The following is an 8356-nucleotide window of genomic DNA, read 5'->3' as shown; positions in this document are numbered from 1 at the left end:
GATTGGATTTCAGTCTTCCGTGGCTACGGAGAAATGAAAAGAATGCTGTTCACTGCACAGTCCGTGGAGCCAAAGCAGAGGAGATTCTGGAGAGAGGCCTGAGGTTCGAGAGTACAAACTTTAGAAAAATAATTTCTCAGATATTGGAAACTTCGGTTTTGTGATTCAGAAACACATCAACCTGGACATCAAATATGACCCAAGCATTGGCATCTATCTATGGCCTGCATTTCTATGTGGTGCTGGGTAGGCCAGGTTTCAGCATCGCAGACAAGAACAGGCTGCACTGGAGCCAAACACAGACGCAGCAAAGAGGAGGCAGACACTTTTGTATGGATAAATGTTAAGTTCTATTCAAATTCTATGTGTGTTTTTCTATTTTTATAAAGTTTATTAATTTCTTCATAATTGTACTCTAAGTGCATGTGGTATAATGTACCAACACCAACACAGATTCTCTGCTGGTTAGTTTTAATTTTCAACTCTCCACACTGTAGAAACACTTGGAAAGGGATTCTTAGTGCAAAATTATCTTGACCAAGTTAGCCTATAAGTAACTCTGTGGGGAATTGTCTTGATTGTTAATTGAGAAGGAAGAGACTCAGCCCATTGTGGGCGGCACCATTCTCTACACAGGGTATCTTGAATATGAGAGGAGAAAGCTAGCTGAAAGTAAGTAAACAAGGTTGTGTTTGTTCTCATTCTGTTGTTGACTAAGGATGTGATTTGACTTGATGCTTTTCTTTCTGCCATAACCTCTCTAAAATGATAGTCTTACTTAAAACTGTGAGCCAAATAAGCACTTTCCCCCCAATATTTCTTGTGTTTAGAGTATTTTGTCATAACAATAGAATTGTAACTAGGACAGATTCCTACCTCCTTAAACATTTAGTACAATGTAGCAATAAGGGAAATCAGTAAAATGTGGATTGGGTGAGCACTAAGATACTGCTCTGACTTTCCTGTTTTAACTTAGCCCAAAAGAATCTCTATACATCCTATTCCCTTTCTGAACTATGTGTTTCGTCTTTTCCTTTTGCTTTCTTTCCTAGTACTTTGCCTGTTTTGAGGACAGTTCCTCATCATCATACTGCCAAAGGCAAGTGTAATGCTGTGTTCAGCATCCCCTGTCCTATGAGAACTGTCCATAGACTCTTCTTCAATTACCAAGTGTGAGAATGAGGTCAGGGCAATGCTGTTTCTCATCACATTAGTGAGAACAAAAGGAAGAAAAATTATTGACCTGGGCACAGATATACACAAACATTCTAGCATCCTAAGGATTTCAGAATAACACAAAAGGCTGACAGAATGAGGACCATCAATAACCAGAAGACAATATCGGCTCCTGTCCATTTGGCTGCTAGTGTTAACAATTCTGCTGTTATTAGGCTCATAGAAAAGATGTCCCCAAGCCATATTAGCTATCCATTAATTAATTCCTTCCTTGTATCAACTTCATCAGTGGCTTCAGTGTAGGAAGATAAATTAGTTTTACTTATCACTGTCCCAAATCTCTTAGGAGATAATGACAGCTAATTGAAACTATCAGCATAAAAATTAGTCAGCTTTCTAATCAGCAGATAAGACACCACATTGTCTAGCATAAGCGGGAAAAATAACTAATTAAGATGTGAGAGCCTCAAAGAGGGTAGAAGGCCTCTAATGAGTAGCTAGAGGGCTTTGGGTAGAACTCTCCAACCCTGCTTCTAGAGAGTGGAAAGGAGGATTTCACCCTCACACTTGCAACACAACACTGGGTTCACGGGGCAGTTAAACACAGAGGCCTTTAAAACTCACATGAATTGCTTTACTATGGACTTTGAAACAAGTGCAGATTCCCAGGTAGTTGCAAAAATAGCACAGAGACATCCTTTCAACTTGTCTACTAGTGGTTCCATTTTACACAAATATGGTACAGCTATAAAAGGAGAAAAGTGGGGCTGGTGTGTGTGTATGTGTACAGTTCTGTGTAATTGCATAGGTTACAAAAGCCACAATACAATCAGGATGCCACACTCACACTGCTCCATTGCTGTCATGACCTCCTCCACCCTCCTCCTTTATAGACAAGTCCTCCTCCCTCTCTCCCCACTAACAATCATTAATTCATCTTCATCTTACTGCATTTAAGGCCATGTAAGTGAATCATGTGATCTTTGGCCATGAGATTTTTGACTCAGCATGTTACTCATGAAACCCTTTCAATGACTCCAGTGTATCAATAAAGTTCCTTTGTTGTGGTAAATATTAAAAGGTTGCTTAACCTTTTATCCCATGCTTTGTGGCCTCCCACAGGGCCATCTGGCACTGCAGGGATCTCAGTCTTGGTGTTCCAGGCCTCCTCTAAGAACTCAGGCACGATTCACTACACCTGCCCCTGCTTCTGTCCCAGGTGGCCTACGACCTCCCCAGTGTGTTGCATTCACACACTGTCCTCCATAGCCCAGTACGAACATGACTCACAAACTTATCAAACAGGTTTATATGTTAAATTCTCAATCCACAAACCTTCTACACAATAAACCAGCAAAGATATAAACTGCCCATTCAGAAAAGATAAATTAGACTCATAGAAAACTTTAGAAATAATTGTAACAACCCCATCAAACTAGAGATTTGCCAAGAGAAACATACACATCTACTTCCATCTCCTCCTCTGTCAATCTCTGCCTTCTGCCTCCTCTTTCGTCCTCTAGCCTCTTTCTCTGCTTACCTCTCCACTGTCTAATCATGTATTGCCTTAACATAAACCTACATTCGTTTCTAAGGCAGAAGCATCTCATGGAACTGATAACACATGTGTATCCATTTATCCATGTATCCACGTGTTTGTGTGGCCTTTTACCCGTCAAGTGACAGTGTTGTTCCAGGCTTTAGACTATTACAAGTAAAATGTTGGGAATATATCTGGACATATTCTCTGCCCAGCTTTTAGTGTTGTTCCATTTCTGGAGATTTTTCTTCTCTTGAGAGACAATGACTCCTTACATAGCCCCAGCTAGCTTTGAACTCTCTATATAGCCCAGATTGGTTTTGATCTCCTGATGCTCCTGCCTCAGCCTCCTGAAGTGCTACAACACATAGCTTTGTAGTTTTCTGTCTTCCTTGACTGAGTTGCTCAGCAGAGCCCAAGCAACAATGGATTGTGCTAATGGATCTTTTGTCATCTTTGGTGCCTAAGTCATTTGAGTGGCTCTCCTCGCATATAAAGAGTATACAGAAGTATATAATGAGCCCCCATGTCTAGCACTGGGCTTCAGTGAGTCTCATCATTTGTGGCTGTTTTCTATATTCCTCCATCTACTCTTCCTAACAACTCTTGTATTTTGAAGCAAATAGCCAGATAGGACAATTTTATTTGTGAACATTTCCATGTATAACTCTAAAAACTAAAGTCTTTTTTAAAAAAATAACTAAAAGCCATTATCTCCATTCTACACTTTGTCTTCCTTTAAACATGAAAGTGAGAGAAAGGCTTCAATGCCAACAGTCCTTAGAAAGGAGTTAACATCGGTAGTCATCAGGGAAATGCAAATCAAAATGACCCTGAGACCCTACCTCACACCGGTCAGAATGGCTACAATCAAAACCTCAAGTGATAGCAGATACTGGCAAGGATGTGGAGAAAGAGAAACACTTCACCATTGTTGGTAGGATTGTAAGCTGGTATAACTGGAAATCAGTCTGGAGGTTCCTCAGAAAATTGGAACATGTATATATATGTTCCAACATATAACAAGGACACATGCTCCACCATGTTCATAGCAGCCTTATTTATAATAGCCAGAAGCTCAAAACAACCCAGATAGCCGTCAACAGAAGAATGGATACAGAAAATGTAGTACATTTATACAATGGAGTGCTACTCAGCTATTAAAAACAACGACTTCATGAAATTCTTAAGCAAATGGATGGAACTAGAAAATATCATGCTGAGTGAGGTAACCCAGTCACAAAATAACACACAAATGGTAAGTACTCACTAATAAATGGTTATTAGGAAAAAAGCTAAGAATACCCAAGATACAATCCACAGACCACATGAAGCTCAAGAAGAAGGAAGACCAAAGAGTGGATGCTTCAGTCCTTCCTAAAAGGGGTAATAAAATAATCATGGCAGGTAAAGAGAGGACAGACTTGGGAGGGAGAGAGGAGGTGGAGGGACAAAGGAGGGGAAAGTTTGTGGGGCGCCGCCTGCACATTCTCCATTACAAGATGGCGCTGACATCCGGCTGGAGTTAGCAGTAAACAAGCCATGTGCGCACGTGCTGGGTAACTTTCCACTCCTTGAGCTCTGCCTCTCCCGTGGCGTCATAGGGCCTGATGAGTTTCAGCCAATTAGGGGGCTCCACGTCCAAGGCAAGGACTGATCCCTTTGTAAGGGGACGGGCTAAATAGTTCCTCTCTCTCATTGATCTCGTCGTCTCGTGGATCTCGTTCGTCTTGTTCGTCCTGTTCGTCTTCTTGGACTTCTTGGTCTTCTTCGTCTTTTTCGTCACGTGTAGCAAGTACTGGTTCTCGAGAGCAATAAAGTTTACCGCAGAAGGATTCTATTTCATGTGCCGCGTCGTTCTTGCAGGTGAGACGGTTGCGCGGGACAAAAGATTAGCTGTGGGAGGAGACAAAGGAGAAGTATAGAGGGTCAATACAGAGGTGTGTAGCAGTGGGGGGTGGGGGGTGGAGAACTGGAGGAATCTGCTAGAAAGTCTTAGATGCAAAGGAAGCAAGGGCTTCCCAGGACCAACGGGTATGACATTAGCCAAAATTAGTCCGAAAAAGGGGAACTAGAACCTGTGGAGACCACATTCAGAGGTTAGGCACGGCACCCCATTGAGGGATGGGGCCACCCACCCATCTCAAAAACTCTAACCCAGAATTGTTACTTGACCAAGCCAGCTCAGTCAGTCAACAAGGTTCTCCAGCAGCAGAGTGAGGATTAAGAAAAAAAGAACGATTAGACAAAGCTACAGCATGACCCCCAGCCAGTTCTGAGGTTGGGTTCAATTCTTCCAGTTTCCTTTTATACCACTTTAATTACATTCACATAATAATGGGGTCAATCCTCAGTTAGTGGAACAAGCAAGACAGTGAACGTAAACAAACAGGGAACAAGCAAGGTCATAAACAAAATCTCATAATCACTGTTTCTAAGGGCTTGTAAGGATGACTGAATTATCTGAGCCCACTTCCCTGTCCTAGGCAAAGTCATACTCTTGCCTGAAGCCTTAAACTTCTTTGTTTTAGCCTAAGATCAGATTCCTGCCCTAGCTTACTTCCCTGTCCTAGCCCAATGTCAAATTCCTGCCTGGAGTTGCCCTACTTCCTTGTCCTGGCCCAAAGTCAAATTCTTGTCAAGCGACCCTGAAAGCTCTCCACAGTTACTGTCTAAAGGAAATACAGGGACAAAGAATAGAGCAGAGTTTGAAGGAAAGGTCATCCAGAGACTGCCCAAACTAGGGACCCATCCCATCTGCAGCCACACCAAACCCAAACACTATTGCTGATGTCAAGAAATACTGCATCAGACTGAGCACAGGAACCCGAGTGGAAGTGCTAGGGGGAAGGACTGAAAAGAGCTGAAGGGGTTTGCAACCCCATCGGAAGAACAACAATATCAGCTAACCTGACCCCACAGAGCTCCCAGGGACTAAACCACCAACCAAAGAGTGCACATGGAAGGACCCTTGGCTCCAGTTGCATATGTAGAAGAGGACTGCCTTATTTAGCATCAATGGGAGGGGAGGCCCTTGGTCCTGTGAAGGCTTGATGCTGCAGCATAGGGGTTGCTAGGGCAGTGAGGCAGGAGTGGGTAGGTGGGTGGGGAGCACCCTCATAGAGACAGGAGAGGGGGAGGGCATAGGACAGGATTGCAGAGGGAAAACTGGAAAGGGAGACATTTGAAATGTAAATAAATAAATAAAATAACATAAAAAAAGGAAGGAAGGAAGGAAGGAAGGAAGGAAGGAGGAAGTCAAAACAGTTATGAGCAGTGGGGGAGTAAGGCTTGAATGGAAGGGTTACTCTGGGTCCTGGGTTCTTCAGGAAGGAAATGCAGGTGGGCATGACTGAGCCCAGAGCAGCCCACTCTCTCCCGTACGGTAAAGGGTGGGGCCTGGGGGCCAGCAGCACCTCTTACGGAGACCTAGAAGTAATGAGCTGGCAGTTCTGCTTCCAGAATCCCATAAATTAAAAATAATTTACACTTGATGTGTCCAGATCAATTCAAATGATATCCATACATTAAAAATCACTTCCCTCTTTGTTTTTTTCTGTGTTAAACATTTGAAATGGAGGGAATTTAGAATGCTACTATATCCAACTGGCTACCCACCACGATGTCATCATTAGCATTTGAATATATTTTAATCACTTACCCATCTACTTATTCTCTTATCCCTCTGGGAAGTTGTAACTATCCCCTGTCCTTTAGTGCGGTCGCATTTAATAGATGCCGTATATTTTTTTTCTCAATACATAATGCTTACCATAAAAACACATCCTTTAGTTCAGTAGTAATGCACATGAATTTGAAAGTCCCTCTGGAGAGTGCTGAATTAGAATCCTTCAGGTACGGACCAAGAACCCTACGGCACACACGAGAGTTCTAGTTTTAGTTTTTTGAGGAACTTCCCCAGAGCGTGTGAGGTATCCATCTTCAACTGTGCTCACTTTATTTCTGTCGAGTTTTTAAAACAGAGACTTACTTTATGTTTGTGAACATTTTGCTCGAACATATGCACGTGCATGGCACGCCTGATGGTTTCCCATCACCACGTAGGTACTTGCCTTAGTCACTGTCCTATCGGAACCTTGTTTATAGTTCTGGAAGTTTAATCCATTATAATGGGGGTGGGAAGGCAGCGTGCAGGCAAGTCTTCTGTATGAGAGAGCAACATCCTGACCCATAGGCAGGGAGAAACAGTGGGCCTGATGTGGGATTTTGAAACATCGAAGCCATCAAAGGAACTCGGGTTCAAAATGCCGAGTGAGCTAGCTGGTGTCTGTCCAAGCTGCGTGTGCACTGAGGAAATCACCCTGTGAAACAAGCGACGGGGAGACACAGGTGCCTAAGGCGGCATGACATCTCTCCCTGCCTCCTAGGAGGCTCAGCTAGCAGCTCCTCACCCAGCCTCAAGGTGTCCACGTCTCAAATACCAGACACATGAAGACTCCAAATACAAAACTAAACTATCTCCCCAAACTTGCCACTCCCTTTCAAATCGCTTCTCAACATGCAATTCATACACGGAGATGAGGCATATTTATCTAGACTTAAGTCAGTCAAGTCTCCGAGAAACGGAACCTTCCAAAAGAAAGAACTTAGCTCACCATGAAGTTGTCAGCGACATCGGCCACTCTACAGAGGCAGCTTGTCTGTAGGAATCACACACTCAAAAGCACCACGCCGTCCCCAGGGCAGGGGTTCCAGGACAACGGTGCACACTAGCTTTAACTGCTGTGCTAAAGGTGCCAGCCAGGTCAATGTCTGTTGACCCCGAGATGCACGGCACATCTTCCGAGTGTCAACACTTCCATCAACAAGTTTGCTAAGACAAACAAGAGACTCGGTGAGAATGAACTTTAAAACACGTTTTAAAGCAAAGTATAAAGAAGTAGAAAATGCGGGCTGGAGAGATGGCTCAGCGGTTAAGAGCACTGGCTGTTCTTCTAAAGGTCCTGAGTTCAATTCCCAGCAACCACATGGTGGCTCACAACCATCTGTAATAGGATCTGATGACTTCTTTTCGGTGTGTCTGAAGACAGTGACAGGGTACTCATGTACATGAAATAAATAAATAAACAAACAAACAAGCAAATAAATCCTTAAAACAAAGAAACTTTCAAAAATAAATTTGCACCGCTCGCTTTTCTTGCCCTGCCCCTCTTGATTGGACAAAAGTGTGAGGAGCACAAAGAACCCTGGACCCCCCCCCCCTTTTCATTGTGCACCATGAGGGGCCCTCTGTGTTGAATGGAGACCTGGGTTGTCTGCTCTTGTAGAAAGTGCTTTTGTACACGAGGCCCCTGTTCCCGTCCACAAGCTGAGCCATATGTACATAATCTAGGCTGTTTTCTTAGGTCAGCATTTTTATAGCCTAGTTTTGAAGATTAACGCAAGGTGATTGACTCCATCTTTGTCTAGATGCAGCGAGTGTACAGGAAGCTTGCTTCGGAGACAGGACATGTAAATCTGGGGGGAAATATACACAGTGGGGGCCAAAACCTAAACCTGTATTTTAAAAAAAAATCACCAAATCTATTAGAAAACAAGTCAATGTGTATAATGTTAAAATTTTGGGGGCTTTCAGATTTCTCTAGCTACATTTTCTGAATGCATGAAAATTCCAGGTTT

Source organism: Micromys minutus, assembly GCF_963924665.1.
Source record: "Micromys minutus genome assembly, chromosome: 21".
Classification (NCBI taxonomy): Eukaryota; Metazoa; Chordata; class Mammalia; order Rodentia; family Muridae; genus Micromys; species Micromys minutus.
This window is presented reverse-complemented; position numbering follows the sequence as displayed.